The sequence below is a fragment of the Giraffa tippelskirchi genome, chromosome 2 (assembly GCF_054371585.1).
Source record: "Giraffa tippelskirchi isolate mGirTip1 chromosome 2, T2T-mGirTip1v1.2.pri, whole genome shotgun sequence".
NCBI lineage: Eukaryota > Metazoa > Chordata > Mammalia > Artiodactyla > Giraffidae > Giraffa > Giraffa tippelskirchi.
In genome coordinates, this window is record NC_137276.1 from 211,043,187 (window position 1) to 211,060,841 (window position 17,655).

Here is a 17,655-nt window from a genome sequence, read left to right on the forward strand (position 1 = left end):
GAAGATAGAATGGGAGTAGATAGTATATGGGCTTCCCAGGTGGTGCAATGGTAAAGAATCTGCCTGCCAATGCAAGAGACGAGAGATGCGGATTTGATCCCTGGGTCAGAAAGATCCCCTGGAGAAGGAAACGGCAACTGACTTCAGTATTCTTGCCTGGGAAATCACATGGACAGGAGAGCCTGGTGGACTACAGTCCATGAGCTCACAGAATTGGACATGACTGAGTGACTGAGCAGACACACACACAGAATATACATAGTAGATATGTTTTAAGCAGAAAACAATGGGATTGTTGAACAACCTTCTAAATAATAAATTCTGAGTCTAAAATGTTAGAAATTCATAGGATATCTTCACATATAAATGCCGAAAGAAACCACACACTTCAAAGCTAAGTACAAGTCATTGTTATTATACACTTTAATGGTCAATAGATAAACTAGAGCAAATTTTGTATCACAGAATAAAAGGCAGATGAGCTGGTGTATCTGAAAGACTTTGTTAAGCCCTGATGTCATCTAGAAGCGCTAATTATATTTTTATCCTAATAATTAAAGTTGTGTTAAAAATGGCCAATGATTCAATAATGTGCGTTGAGCTTTTCCTTTTTATTGCAGCCCTGTTATAGGAGGTGTGAGCAATAGGGTAGAAACAGCCCTCTGATAAGTTAACTGGATGATACAGATGTAAAAATATGCTTGTGAATGCATGCACACATACAGAGAAACTTATGGACAAGCATCTGTACAAACAGTAATTGCAGAGTGAACTGCAAAGTGAAAGACATCACTAGACAATGAGAAGAAAAGTAATCTCTGAGCTGCTAAATTTTGAGTCCTGTTTTGAAGAAGGAATATTATAGAAAAAGATAAATGAAGGTTCAGTTCAGTTCAGTTCAGTCACTCAGTCGTGTCTGACTCTTTGTGAACCCATGAATTGCAGCACGCCAGGCCTCCCTGTCCAACACCAACTCCCGGAGTTTACCCAAACTCATATCCATTGAGTCAGTGATGCCATCCAACCATCTCATCCTCTGTCGTCCCCTTCTCCTCCTGCCCCCAATCCTTCCCAGCATCAGGGTCTTTTCAAATGAGTCAACTCTTCGCATGAGGTGGCCAAAGTATTGGAGTTTCAGCTTCAACATGAGTCCCTCCAATGAACACTCAGGACTGATCTCCTTTAGGATGGACTGGTTGGATCTCCTTGCAGTCCAAGGGACTCTCAAGAGTCTTCTCCAACACCACAGTTCGAAAGCATCAATTCTTCGGCATTCAGCTTTCTTTGTAGTCCAACTCTCACATCCATATATGACTACTGGAAAACCATAGCCTTGACTAGATGGACCCTTGTTGACAAAGTAATGTCTCTGCTTTTTATTATACTGCCTAGGTTGGTCATAACTTCCCTTCCAAGGAGTAAGTGTCTTTTAATTTCATGGCTGCAATCACCATCTGCAGTGATTTTGGAGCCCCCCAAAATAAAGTCTGACAATGTTTCCACTGTTTCCCCATCTATTTGCCATGAAGTGATGGGACCGGATGCCATGATCTTAGTTTTCTGAACATTGAGCTTTAAGCCAACTTTTTCACTCTCCTCTTTCACTTTCATCAAGGGGCTCTTTAGTTCTTCTTCACTTTCTGCCATAAGGGTGGTGTCATCTGCATATCTGAGGTTATTGATATTTCTCCCGGCAATCTTGACTCCAGCTTGTGTTCTTCCAGCCCAGTGTTTCTCATGATGTACTCTGCATACAAGTTAAATAAGCAGGGTGACAATATACAGCCTTGACATACTCTCTTTCCTATTTGGAACCAGTCTGTTGTTCCATGTCCAGGTCTAACTATTGCTTCCTGACCTGCATACAGGTTTCTCAAGAGACAGGTCAGGTGGTCTGGTATGCCCATCTCTTAGAATTTTCCACAGTTTACTGTGATCCACACAGTCAAAGGCTTTGGCATAGTCAATAAAGCAAAAATAGATGTTTTTCTGGAACTCTCTTGCTTTTTTGATGATCCAGCGGATATTGGCAATTTGATCTCTGGTTTCTCTGCCTTTTCTAAAACCAGCTTGAACAAAGGTGGATAATCCCGAAAAGGAGATGGCAAAGTCATTAATAGGAAACTGATGTAAAAGTTGTAGCCAAATTTGAGTGAGAATATGAAGATGGAATTTGTTCAAAGGGGCATGATTGAACTATTGATTCAATATGATGAACTATTGATGAACTATTGGTCAATAGTCATGATTTTTAAAATGCTCTGTTATTCTTATAGCTATGAAATTTATCCTAAGTCTTTCTAAAGATAACTTTCAATTATATTTGCATATGGCTCATTACAACTTCATAAAAGCTACTTATTTCTACCCCTTTTCATGTTGTTTCATCACCAAATCGTGTTTGACTCTTTGCGACCCCATGGCCTGTAGCCTGCCAGGCTCCTCTGTCCATGGATTTCCCAGGAAGAGTACTGGAGTGGGTTGCTATTTCCTTCTGCAGGGGATCTTCCCCACCCAGGGATCAAACCCAGGTCTCCTGCTTTGCAGGCAGACTCTTCACTGTCTGAACCACCAGGGAAATCCTTTTCTTGCCTTTAACTAAGTTTCTGTCTTTTATTGCCAGTTTGATTTTTATCTTCAGAGTTTTCATTATAGACAATAAAGGTATATATCACTTTATAAGTATTTTTATCCTTCTTATTGAAAAGTAACAAATGAGAATACTTTGACAGCTTGAAAACTTAGCTATTTAAGATTACACTATTAGAAATTATTTGAAAAATAAGTCTTTTTTTTTTACAAATACATTATAAAATTAGATACTACTTTTACAAGATCATTTGATGACAAAGCCCTTCTTTATTTTCAAGATAGCTTTCTATTTTGAGCTCTTATGCAAACTTTCATTAGCAGAAAGAACATCAAAGCCATAGATGTCAGATCTGCCATGTATGAATTTTCTAGGATTTCATGATCCTACCTTAAAAAGTGATCTTTTTTTCCTACATCAAGATTATGAAAGAAAACATCTTTTGATTTGCAACTATCACGATTTTTTGCAGACTTTGGTGGCACCTCCCAGGTGGTTCAGTGGTAAAGAACCCGCCTGCCAGTGCAGGAGATGCAGGAGACATGGGTTTGATCCCTGGGTCAGAAAAATCCCCTGGAGGAGGAAATGGCAACCCATTCCAGTATTTTTGTCCGGATAATCCCATGGACAGAGGAAACTGGTGGCTATTGTCTACATGGCATTGCAAAGAGTCAGACATGACTGAGCAACCAAGCACGCATGCACAGAGTTTGGTGGTCTTGGCAGATTTATGTGTTTTCAGGAGAATTGCCTCTGTGTGTTTGCTGCATGTCAAAGTATAATCTGTTCCTTCTTTCCATGCAGTGTTCCAAGACTAGCTCTGCTGCTTAGGATCCACTTCAGTGCCTCTTCATAATGTTGTTCCTAGGTTTACATTTTCCTTTACTTAGCAGCGTCACTTTACGCAGATTTTTTTAAATAGACTTCATTTTTTAGAGCAGTTTTAGATTCACAGCAGAATTGAGTGGAAAGTATAGAGAATTCCCATATGCTTTCTATCCTCACACTTGCATAGCTTCTATCACTATCTATACCCCACATGAAAGAGGTTTATTTGTGACAATTGACTAACCTTCCATGACACATTTTTATCAGCCACAAGTCTCTATTTCACTTCTGGAAAACTCTATATTTGATGGATTTTGACAAAGGCATCCCTCATTACAGTATCCTGTAGAACAGTTTCACTAATCTAAAAATCCTCTGCCTTCTGTCTGTTCATCTCTCCCTCCCCTCTGACCCCTGGAAACCATTGACATTTTTAAGGTCTCCATAGCTTTGTCTTTCCCAGCATGTCATGTAGCTGGACGGAGAAGGCAATGGCAACCTACTCCAGTACTCTTGCCTGGAAAATCCCATGGACAGAGGAGCCTGGTAGGCCGCACAGAGTCGGACACGACTGAAGCGACTTAGCAGCAGCAGCAGCAGCATGTAGCTGGAATCATAGAGTATGTAGTCTTTTGACACTGGCTTCTTTCACTTAATGTGTTTAAGTTTCCTTCATTTTTTTTTTAGCCCTGAATGATATTTCAGCATCTATATATACCTCAATTTATTTATCTATTTACCCACTGAAGAATATCTGCTGTTGTCAATGTTCTGGATTTTGGCCATTCTAATAGTGGTATATCATTGTTATTTTAATTTATGATTCCCTGATAACATGTTGAACATCCTCTCATATGTATATTTTACCATCTGTATAACTTCTTTGGCTTGATGTCTGTTCAAGTCCTTTGCCCACTTTTAAATCATTTTTTTTGTTTGTTTTGTTTTTGTTGAGTTTAAGTTATTTGTATATTTTAAGTAACAGTCTTTTATCAGATATGTTTTTCAAAAATATTTTCTTCCAGTCTGGGTCATGTCTTCTCATTCTCTTGACAATGTCTTTTACACGGCAGAAGTTTTCATTTTAATGAAGTCCAACTTATCAACTATTTCTTTCATGATACATGTCTTTGGTGTCGTACCTAAAGAGTCATCCTGAAATCTTTACATTTAGGTAATCTACTTTGAGTTAATTTTCATAAAGTTTGTAAAGTTGGTGTCTAGATTAACTTTTTGCATGTGGATGTTTCATTATTCCAGCACCATTTGTGAAAAGAACTGTCTTTGGTCTATTGTGTTTGCTCCTATATCGATCAAAGGTCAGTTTACTATAGTTATGTGAGTTTCTGTTCTGTTCCACTTGATCAATGTCTTTATTCTTTCACCAAGATGGCACTGTCTTCATTATCTGAGCTTTACAGTAAGTTTTGAAGTCAGGTGGTGCCAGTCCTCCAACTTTGTTACTCCTCTTCCTTATTGTGTTGGCTATTCTGGGTCTTCAGCTTCCCCTTATAAATTTTAGGTCAGTTTGTTGATACCCATAAAGTAACTTGCTGAGGTTTTGAGTGAGATCATGCTAAATGTAAAGATCTACTTGGGAAGAACTGACATCTTGATAATATTGAATCTTCCTATCCATGACCATGAACATGTCTCAATTTATTTAGCTCTTCTTTAAATTATTTCATTAGAATTTGGTAGCTTTTCTCATGTGTATCTTGTACATATTTTGTTAGATTTAAATCTAAGTATTTCATATGGTGGAATTAATGTAAAAAATGATAATGTTTTTAATTTCAAATTCCACTTGTTAATTTATGGTATATAGGAAAGCAATTGATTTCTGTATATTAACCCTGTATCTTACAACTTTGCAATAATCACTCCTCAGTTCCAGAATTTTTTGTAGTTGATTTGTCTGTATTTTCTACATACATAATAATATTGTTTGCAAGCCAATACAGTGCTATTTCTTCCTTCCAAATCTGTATACCTTTGATTTCCTTTTCTGGTCTTATTGCCTTACATAGGACTTCTGGTTCATTGTTGAAAAGGAGTGGTGAAATGTGACATCCTTAACTTGTTTCTGATCTTAATGGGAAAGCATCTAGTTTCCCACCTTTAAGTATGATGTGAGCTATATTTTTTTAAGATGTTCTTTATCAAATTACAAAATATGAAATACAAACAAAGCTAGTGGAGGTGATGGAATTCCAGTTGAGCTATTTCAAATCCTCAAAGATGATGCTGTGAAAGTGCTGCACTCGATATGCCAGAAAATCTGGAAAACTCAGCAGGAGATCCAGTCAGTCCATCCTAAAAGAGAGCAATCCTGGGTGTTCATTGGAAGGTCTGATGTTGAAGCTGAAACTCCAATACTTTGGCCACCTCATGCGAAGGGTTGACTCATTGGAAAAGACCCTAATGCTGGGTAGGATTGGGGGCGGGAGGAGAAGGGGACGACAGAGGATGAGATGGTTGGATGGCATCACCAACTCGATGAACATGGGTTTGGGTAGACTCCGGGAGTTGGTGATGGACAGGGAGGCCTGGCGTGCTGCAGTTCATGGGGTCGCAGAGAGTCGGACACGACTGAGCGACTGAACTGACCTGAAGAGGAAACCCGTTACTGCTTCCATCTTAAATTATTGTAGCCTTATATTAAGTTAAAAGTTTATGACAGGAGTGTTCATATGACATTGGTCTTCTTACTCTCAAATTTCCAATTTATTTTTCTTGTTTGTTGTGCCGTATAAACTTTATAGTTATTTCTGGGTCTTCCCTGGCAGTCAGTGGCTGATATTTTGCCTTCCAATGCAGAGGATGTGGGTTCAATCCCTGGTCAGAGAGCTAAGATCCCACATGCATTGTAGCCAATAAACCAAAATGTAGAATAAAAGCAATACTGCAACAAATTTAATAAAGACTTTTAAAATGATCTGTGTCAAAAAAAATTATTTTTTTAAATTTCTAATTTTTTATTGGGATTGCTTTAGATTTGTAGATAACTTATGGGGACTTACTCATTTTTACAATGTTGAAGCTTCCTGTAAAAGAACATAGTCTACCATTTCATTTGATCAAGACATATTTTACACCCCAGAGTTTTCTTTATATATATCTTGGATGTTTCTTGTTATTCCTAGATATTTTATTTTATTTTATGGTTAATTTTAGCATGAGATTTTCTTGTCATATATTATAACTAGTGTATTGCTTCTATATATGATGTCTATTGATCTATGTGTTTTAACTTTATATTCAGATACATTCTGAATTCTTTCATTCTATGCTTGCTCACTTGTTTCTTCAAGATCCTCCAATTACAAAATATAAAGTCAACAAATAATATAGTATTACATTCTTTTAAAAAATATTATTTTATATTATTTTCATGGTTTCTATTTGCATTGACTATTATTGCTGAGGCATGGATGCCTTTGCAAAGCAAAACAAAAATTAAAAAAAAAAAACAAGTAAATGAATAAACAAAAAAAACCAAAAGTCATTAAAAATATAATGGATAAACTTCAATTCCTGAAAAAAAGCCTAAAACAGTAAAATCAATCATAAAGTAACATGACAAATTTAAAAATAAGAAACAAATTTTGAATTAATTAACATGCTCCTATAAATTAAGAAAAAATGTTTTAAAGTTATGAGGATATAGGTCACAGAAAAGAAAATCATTCTAAACATGAATAAATGTTCAATATCACTCTTTAGATAATAATTACAAATTAAAACCAGCCTACAAATTTTAACCTAATATTTTGGCAAAGATCAAAAGCTTTAATACAGATGTGGAAATACAGGTAGTTTCACATAAGGCTAATGAAGGTTAAGTCATAATCATAATATGAATTTTTTTCCTCTAATTTGTACGGGAATAAGTGCAGATTTTTGGTTGAGATACATAATATCTTACCACTTTATAATATTCATCTATTGCACTTTATTAAGAGTTTCTATCTAAAATAGAAATTAAATTTTACATCTTGTCAGCACACTTGCTGATTGTCTACTATTTATTACTCCATTATGATTACAGTAATGCTGCTGCTGCTGCTAAGTCACTTCAGTCGTGTCCAACTCTGTGTGACTCCATAGACAGCAGCCCACCAGGCTCCCCTGTTCCTGGAATTCTCCAGGTAAGAACACTGGAGTGGGTTGCCATTGCCTTCTCCAATGCATGAAAGTGAAAAGTGAAAGTGAAGTCACTCAGTCGTGTCCAACTCTTAGCAACCCCATGGGCTGCAGCCTACCAGGCTCCTCAGTCCATGGGATTCTCCAGGCAAGAGTACTGGATTGGCTTGCCATTGCCTTCTCCAATTACAGTAATGAAGATATATATCAAAATCTGCAGGATAGAGCTAATGCAATGCTCTGAAGAAAAGTTCTAACAGTGAATAACTACAGTAATAAATTAGGAAGGCAATAGAACAGCTGGAAACAGTGCACCAACTATCTTTACACACAGGCTTGATACTGAATAAGAAACCAAAAGGATACCATTATCTTCAGTAATCTGAAGGACATTTGCCCCACAGTTGATATTATGCACCCGTCACTTAGAATCTCTAAATTATTCACTATTTTTATACTCCAAAGCTGCCTGGAATTCCTTTCCTTGTGTTTAAAAGTTCTCTAGAGTAGGTTCCTGATTAATACAATAGAAATAGTAAACGTGAAATCATTATAATACATCATCTACTGATGCTAGTTTCAAAACCTATCAAGTTGATTTCCTACTTCCTCAGACCATGAAATCAGAAAATTCATTTTTCCCTTGACTCATCTCAATGAAGTGGCCCTTTGCCTTTCTGGATTTAAACTATTTGCCAGCACCACACTACTTTCATATAACTGCATTTTTATAGCATAACTATCTGCCACTATAACCACTCCTGTCGTTTTGCAGCCCAAAGTCCACATAGCAAAACTCTTTTGATACAGACGTTTGTAACTAAAAAAGTACCTAATGAATGAATAGGGTATAGCTTTTCTGGCTACACTGATGTTGATATAACCTTATAACATAATGTATCCATGTGATGTTTTATAATCTGTATTTTATTATCCATAAAGGTCCAACACTCCTATATGCAGATATTTATTTTCTTTGTTTGTTCTGGGTTTTTCATTTATTTGCTTGTTTTCACCATGTAGAATTTCTTCATGTCTCTGGTTTGGAAGTGAAAGTATAAGAATATCAGTCAGCCCTTCCTATTATATAATAATTCCCCTGATGATTTATAGCACAGCTTACTAAAGAAAAGAAAAATCAGTTACAGTGGCAGGCTATGAGCAATAAAGACCTAAATTTAGAGTAGACCTAACATTATTGTCTTGTTTATGTGCAACATAACAGTCTTGAATGTCTTGAATGAAACTGCTTATGTGCAACATAACTAATCAAAACTACACCCATTCCTGAACAATTCCTAACTAATGTTCCAAATAATTGAATTATTGGCTCACTCTCTATTATCAAGATGCTCGTGGACAACCTATTTTTAGATAAATCTTTTTATCTGTTTAGTTTATGGATGATGCAGCAAGTTCAAATGGTAGAAGTAGTATATTAACATAAAAATCACATAGTGTATCATCTACTGATTTGGTAAGAGGGCCAAGCTTCCTCAAACTGAAAATAATTCCTTGTGGCTTATCTTGCTTTTAGGTCTTTTATTGTCTGGATTTAAGCCATCCATCATTATGTCTATTTAAAATGTGGAGGCTTTTAAATAGTCTAATGATAAATGCCTATTACTGATATTTAGAATAAAACTAGGAATGCAGCCTCACTTATCCAGCTTATTTTATAATTGCACAGTGTATGGTATTCAAGTAAAACTTGATTATAACTTCTGTTCTAATTTCCAAAGCCTTTCTAGCAGGAGATATAACCTGATTGTTTATCCAAGACAGGTGATCAAACACATTGAATAGACCAGAATTCCCTTCAGGTGTAGTACCCTTTGTCTTCATACTGATTTCAAAGACCTATTGAAGATCCTTAACTTGAAAGAGCACTCAAGATGGCAAAATAGAAAGACCATTAGCACTCCTCCCCTCATGAGTACATCACAATCACAATAATCTATAGAAAAACTATTGTTGAAAAAGACTGAAACCTACCAGAAAAGATTCTCTGCAGCTAAAGACATGGATGGAACCACAATGAGACTGGTAGGAGGAATGGACTCATGATATAATCAAATCCCATACCCTCTAGGTGGGCAACCACAAACTGGAGAATAATTATATTACAGAAGTTGTCTCACATGAGTTAGAGTTCTGACCCCACATCAGCCTCTACAGCCTGGAGGATGTGGCACCAGAAAGAGGAGCCTCCAGAGCATCTGGCTTTGAAGGCCAGAAATGGTGGTGGTTTAGTCACAAAGTCAAGTTTGACCCTAGTGAGCCCATGGAGTAGCTCACCAGGCTCCTCTGTCCATGGAATTTTTCAGGAAAGAATACTGGAGTGGGTTGCCATTTCTTTCTCCAGGGCATCTTTCTGACCCAGGATTCTAACTCAGGTCTCCTACATTGGAGGGAGAGTCTTTACTGACTGAGCCACCAAGGAAGGGCTTGAGATATAGGTAGTGGATATATCCAGGAGCATTTACCTGCATGAACTTCCCTTTGGCTGACATGTCAGTCCCAAAACCTGACTCCATGAAACTTCCTATTGGCTTATGCTGGGGATATGTGTGCATGCATGCTGAGTCACTTCAGTCATGTCCAATTCTTTGGGACCCTATGCACTGTGGCCCACCAGGCTCCTATATCCATGAGATTCTCCAGGCAAGAATATTGCAGTGGGTTGCCATGCTCTCCTCCAGGGTATCTTCCTGACCCAGGGGTCAAACCTGCATCTCTCTTGTCTCCTCCATTGGCAGGCAGGTTGTTTACCTGTTTACCTCAGGCCAAACAACAAATTGGCTAGGGACACAGACCCACACATCAGCAGACAGGATGCTTAAAAATTTCCTAAGCCCACAGCCACTTCTAGACAGACGCACAGGCTCAGCTTTGCCCACCAGAGGCTCAAGACTCAGCTCCACCCACTAGGAGGCAGGCACAGGCCCCTCCCACCAGGAAGCTGAACAAACCTCTAGTCCAGCCTCACCCACCAGGGAGCAGATACCAGAAGCAAGAAAACTACAGCCCTGCAGCCTGTAGAGCAAGTCCACAAACATAGAAAAGACACTAACCTGGGGTCAACTGGCCACTGGATCTGGGGAGGCAAGAGAGGAATATAGTGCTAGGATGCATAGGACATCTACAGAGGGCCAGTTCTCCAAGTTTGAGAAGTATAACCAACCTATCACATATATAGAAGTACAAGTACTGATTTAGACAAAATGAGGTGTCAGAAGAATATATTTCAGATGAAGGAACAAGATAAAACTCCAGAAGAACAAATTGATGTGGAGATAGGCAATCTACCCAAGAAAGAGTTCAGAGACCACTGCAAAGATAATCAAAGAACTCAGGAGGAAAACGGATGCACAGAAGGAGAAATTAGAAGCTTTAACAAAGAATTAGAAACTATAAAAAATGACTAAACAAGATTGAAGAATACAATAACTGAAATGAAAAATGCATTAGAAGGAATCAATACAAGATTAAATAAAGCAGAAGACTGCATCAGAAAGCTGGAAGACAGAAGACTGAAAATCATTAACACCGAACAGAAAAAAAGGAAAAAAGAATGAAAAGAAAGGAAAACAGAGAAGGAAAAGAAATAAGGGGAATCCAAATTGGAAAAGAAGAAGTAAAACTGTCACTATTTGCTCATAACATGATATTAAATGTAGAAAAGTCCTAAAGAGTTACCAGAAAACTACTAGAGCTCATCAATGAATTAACTAAAGTTGCAGAATACAAAATTAATACACAGAAACAACTTGCACCCCTATATACTAACAGTGAAAGTTCAGAAAGAGAAATTAAAGAAATAATCCCACTTATAATTGCATCAAAAAGTAGATAAATAAAATGAAACAATTAGGTATAAACCTACCAGAGGAGACAAAGGACTTCCCAGGTGGTATTATTGAGAAAGAACACATCTGCCTATGCTGGAGATCTAAGAGATGGTTTGATCCGTGGGTTGGAAAGATCCCCTGGAGGAGGACATGGCAACCCACTCCAGTATTCTTGCCTGGAGAATCCACATAGACAGAGCAGCCTGGTTGGCTACAGTCCATAGGGTCACAAAGAGATGGACACAACTGAAGTGACTTAGCACACGTATACAAAGAAACAAAAGGCCTATATTCCAAAAACTAGAAGATGCTAATGAAAGGAATCAAAGATGACACAAACAGATGGAAAGATATATCAAGTTCTTAGGTTGTAAAATCAAGATTGCCAAAATTCCTATACTAACCAAGGCAAACTAGTTTCAATGAAATCTTTATAAAATTATGAATGGCATTTTTCATAGAACTAGATTGAAAAAAATCTTAAAATTTGTATGGAGACACAAAAGACCCTGAATAGCCAGAGCAATCTTGAGAAATAAAACAGAGCTGAAGGAACAGGGTTTCTGACTTTAAACTATACTACAAAGCTACAGTAATCAAGACAGTATGGTGCCGGCACAAAAACAGACATACAGATCAATGGAACAGGATAGGAAGGCTAGAATAAACCCACCCCTCTCTAGTCAATTAAACTAAGACAAAGGAGGCAAGAATATACAATGGAGAAAAGACAGTCTCTTCAATAAGTGGTGCTGGGAAAACTGCCTAGCTACATGTAAGAAAATGAAATTAGTACAATCTCTAACACCATATACAAAAATAAACTCAATATTAACTAAAGACCTAAATGTAAGACTGAATCATATAAAACTCCTAGAGGAAAACATAGGCAGAACACTCTTTGACATAAATTGTATCAATGCATTTTTGTGCATCCATCTTTTAGAATAATAGAAATAAAAATAAAACTAAGAAATGGAACCTAATTAAACTTAAAAGTTGTACATAGCAAAGTACATCATAAAAAAATGAAAAGAAAACATACGGAGCAGGAGAAAATATTCACAAGCAATGCAACCAACAAGGGGTTAGTTTCCAAAACATACAACCAGCTCATACACCTAAATATATAAAAATAAACAAACCAACCCAAAAACAAAATGTACATAAGAACTAAAAAGACATGTCTCCAAAGAAGACATACAGACACATGAAAAGATGCTCAATATCAGTAATTATTGGAGAAATACAAATCAAAGCTACAATGAGGTATCATCTCACACCAGTTAGAATGGCTATCATTAAAAAATCTACAAATAATAAGTGCTGGAGTAGATGTGAAGAAAAAGGAACTGTTCTACACTATTGGTGGAAATGTAAATTGGTAAAGCCACTATGAAGGAACTAAAAATAGAGCTACTATATAATCTAGCAATCCCACTTCAGGGCATATATTCAGAGAAAACTATAATTTGAAAATATACCTGCACCCTAATATTCCTTACAGCACTATTTACAATATCCAGAACAAGGAAGTAACTTAGATGTCTATCAACAGAGGAATGGACAAAAAACATGTGGTATATATTTTTAATACATGCAATGGAACATCACTCAGACATAAAAAAAAAAAAATGATGTAATAACGCCATTTCCAGCAGCATGGGTGGAAATAAAGTGAAGTCACTCAGTCATGTCCAACTCTTTGCAACCCCATGGACTGTAGCTTGCCAGGCTCCTCCTAGAGATTATTATACTAAGTGAAGTAAATCAGACAAAGACAAATATGCAATATCACTTACATACGGAATCTTTTAAAAATCATGTAAACAAATTTATTTTAAAAAGTTGACTCACATAGAAAAAAAATTATGGTTATCCTGCCCCCAATCCTTCCCAGCATTAGGAGCTTTTCCAGTGAGTCAATTCTTCGCATGAGGTGGCCAAAGAATTGGAGTTTCAGCTACAACATCAGTCCTTCCAATGAACACCCAGGACTGATCTCCTTTAGGATGGACTGGTTGGACCTTCTTGCAGTCCAAGGGACTCTCAAGAGTCTTCTCCAACACCACAGTTCAAAAGCATCAATACTTCGGCACTCAGCTTTCTTTACCGTCCAACTCTCACATCCATACATGACCACTGGAAAAACCATAGCCTTGACTAGACAGACCTTTGTTGGCAAAGTAATGTCTCTGCTTTTCAATGTCTCTGCTTTTCAATATGCTATCTAGGTTGGTTATAACCTTCCTTCCAAGGAGTAAGTGTCTTTTAATTTCATAGCTGCAATCACCATCAGCTCTAGGATATTTCTACATTGTAATAAAAATCACAAATGATGTTCTATATGAACACAACTTATTAAATAGTAATTTCCTAATTACAATGGTGGAACTTAGGAAAGGTTCTCATGCCTTTAGAGGGTGAGCCTTTAACAAGAAAATCTAAGTCACAGAATGCGACAAAGCTTTCATGACATCTCTTGTGCTAGTTCCTAAGACTCCATAGTGAAGAAAGGTAATGTCAAAAATCAAAGTTAAGGATCGCAGTAATATCTCACCACCCCAGGCAGGGGAATGCAAACTCTAATGAGAGAGAAGACTGGTAGAAATTATCTCCAAAGCCATAGATTCAGAAAGCTCGATCATTTTCTCCACAGACCTAGATGAGAGAGAATTTCATTATACCAGAATGGGGATTTAGTTCCTTAGAATGAGGGTATAAAAATAAGGTCCCATCATTTCATGGCAAATAGAAAGGGAGAAAGTAGAAGCAGTGACAAATTTTCTTTTCTTGAGCTCCAAATCACTGAGGATGGTGACTGCAGCCATGAAATTAGAAGACGCTTGCTTCTTGGAAGGAAAGCTGTGACCAACCTAGACAGCATATTAAAAAGCAGAGACATAACTTTGCCTGCAAAGGTCCATATAGTCAAAGCTATGACCTTTCCAGTAGTCATGTACAGATGTGAGAATTGGACCATAAAGAAGACTGAGCACCGAAGAAATGATGCTTTCAAGTTGTGGTGCTGGAGAAGACTCTTGAGAGTCCCTTGGACTGCAAGGAGATCAAACCAGTAATCTTAAAGGAAATCAAGCCTGAATATTCAATGAAAGGACTGATGCTAAAGCTGAAACTCCAATACTTTGGCTGTCTGAATGCAAAGACCTGAGTCATTGGAAAAAGACCTTGATTCTGGGAAATGTTAAAGGCAATAAGAGAAGGAGGTGATAGAGGATGAGATGGTTAGATAGCATTACCAACTTAATGGACACGAACTTGAGAAAACTCCAGGAGATAGTGGAGGACAGGGAAACCTTGCATGCTACAGTACACAGGGTCACAAAGAGTCAGACATGACTTAGCGACTAAACAACAACCATAATAGAAATAAGTACCAGGCTAAAAATAACACCCAACCTTAAAGTAAGATTTTTGTGTTTATTTCAAATATAAAATAAGTAAAACTGTATTTTTTGAGTCAATATCAATATAATTTGATTTAGCTGAGGAATCAACCTCACTGCCTGTTCACTTTTCAAATTCAGGGGGGAGAAGAACCCCTCATTGAGCAGACGTGGCTCTTAACAATATTGGAGGATGAATTACAGCAGAAGAACTGTCAACGGAGTAAACAATGAAGAATAGAAAAATTATTTGCTCCTTGAACATTATTCTTTCATTTGACTTGTCCATTTAGCTGGCCTTTTGCTACAGTTTGCTGCAAAATTCAAATCTATATCTTAAATCCATAATTGTTTAATGAGAAACAAGTATATCAAGATCTCTTGAAATAGAATTATAAAATTCTCACCATATTATATAGTGTATCAACTCATTTTAGTTGACTTTTATCCTATAGATGTCCATGTTGTATACAGAGGGTAATGTTGATGGTGACTGTTCCAAACTAGCTGCCATGTTAGCTTGGAATGTCCCATAAATATATTTCTAATAAGTACATTTTTCATGTTTATATGCTTAATTGCATACACCAAATAGCTTCTAGTATTTGTCCTAATCTGATCTGGAAATACATGACACCTTGATCCATGTTCTCCCCACTGAGCATTTATTTATACTAGTGGCATGTCAAGGACACAAAAGTTCTTTCTCACAGAAACAAAAACCACATCCAGATGGTCAAAATCTCATCCAGGAGAGTATAGTTAACAAAAACACAGGCCAACCAAAAAAAAAAAAAAAAGGTCCATTCTTTGTCGATAGAAGTCCTCTAGCAAAGAATGAAAAGAGGTCTATGGGATCAATACAATCTACCTGATGTGTCTTTCCCTTCTTCCTGGTGTTTCGCCAGCTTTCTGACTGTTGGAAGTACCAGGTCTCTTTTTTCCAAAAAACTGCCTGTGTTGGCTTGTCTTTCAGGCTCTCATGTTGCAAAATCTGAAATTCTGTTGCAGTAAACACCAGATTTCAAAGAAAAAGCAATGGAAATTGTGCAGAGATTAAACTTCATTTTTATAGCAACAGTCAGTAGTAGCATGACCATGTGTCTAAACAATGCCTCCTCTTCCAACAATATGATATTAGATTGAGAAATACCTGCAGTTTATTTGTGTAGAAGCAAGCACTGATTCTGAAAGAGCATTTAGAAAAGCATATTTAGGCTTAGGGAACCAGAAGGTTGTCTTTTGTATAAACAGAATAAATGTATCCTTTGAATCTATCCTGAAGGAACCATATGCAAACAGATAACGTTAGAAATTGTGCTCTTCTACAGTCATCCTCAGCCAAATGTAGTTAACTAGTGATTGGGCATAACTGAGGGCAACCCTGACACAAGCGTGAGCAATATGCTTCATAAGATACTTTTTAAAAATCTAAGTCAAATGAGAGCACAGTATTTCAGGAATAAATGTTTTCTCACAATGCTCATTCAGTATGAAATTAGGAATGGTAACCTCCAGTAATACTAGTTGATGCATTTGCTTTTCTTGGTCTCCTTTCAAGGACAACTTCATTAACACTATAATACCTCTCAGTTTCAAGGTACAGGACTCAATGTTTAAAGAAGACTAAGAAGTTAGAATATCAAAAAGTCAGAGAAATGCTTGTAAACGGATAAAACCGATAAGAATATGCCCAGGGGCCTAAGAAAACAAACACTTTGCTTAGGGTAGAAAGCCCTTTACATTCCAGCTCACTGATTTTCTTCTAGGCCTCTTTTCCTTCTTTCTTGGCTTTATACAGACAGGCCTCCTGCAATCCAGTTGCTATGGAAGTTAAAACTCTCAGATTGATACCCATCATCCCAGAATGGCAGGCCATAAAGAGTCATTTCAGCTAACCTGTTTAACAGATGAGTAAGTTCAAGCGTTAACAGTTTAAGTGATTTGCCCCAAAGGGATGGTTAGCTATGTCAAAATGGCTCATAAAATCCGGTTCTTCTAATAATCAGGTAAGAGTGCCATTCCTAGAATACTACAGTTACATCTTCCCAAGTGAAGATTTCTTTAAAAGGCTATACTTAGATTGGAGTTAGAAAATGTAAACTAATTCTATAACAAATGGTGCAAATAAATTAGAGACCCGGCTGTGTAGAGGCTGAGCAGTACATACGATGGTTGCCAGGATGTTTTCATGGTAAGTATTTATCCTGGGTGGCTGGCTGGTGTTGGCATTCAACAACGGTGAATTTATCATGGACTTGTGTGTGTGCATTAGTCACTCAGTTGTGTCTGACTCTTTGCAACCCCATGGGGTGTAGCCCACCAGGCTCCTCCGTCCACGGGATTTTCCAGGCAAGAATATTGAAGTGGGTTACCATTTCCTTCTCCAGAGGGTCTTCCTGACCCAGGGATCGAACCTGGGTCTCCTGCATTGCAGGCAGACTCTTTACCGTCCGAGCCATCAGAGAAGCCCTTATCACGGACTATGATTCCCGTAACAATGATCTTGAGCCATCTCTAGAACCAACTGACTCTCAAAGAGTGGTCAGTACAAATGTCATGTGGGTTAGATATATTTTCCCACGGAATTCGCTCTCCAATTTTTCTTTCTACACTACCTGCTCTGAATTAACTACTAATGACCTTTGAGAATATATTGCTACTTTTATTTTGTTCAGACTCCTAATTCTCAAGAAACTATCAAAACTTTCTGATATCTTTATTTTTGCTACACTTCCATCCCAGGGATTGTCCATTGGACTTTCCCCAGTATAAGAGCAGATGGATAGAAGTGAGTATAACTGTACTGAAATGTTGGGATAAGCATGGGGAC

General features: G+C 37.4%; 1 protein-coding gene across 6 annotated transcripts in view; it reads right to left on the reverse strand.

Moving 5' to 3' along the window:
* The window catches only part of LOC145539140 (uncharacterized), a 526,738-nt gene that overhangs the window by 177,529 nt on the left and 331,554 nt on the right, over positions 1-17,655 (reverse strand). The window lies entirely within an intron of this gene.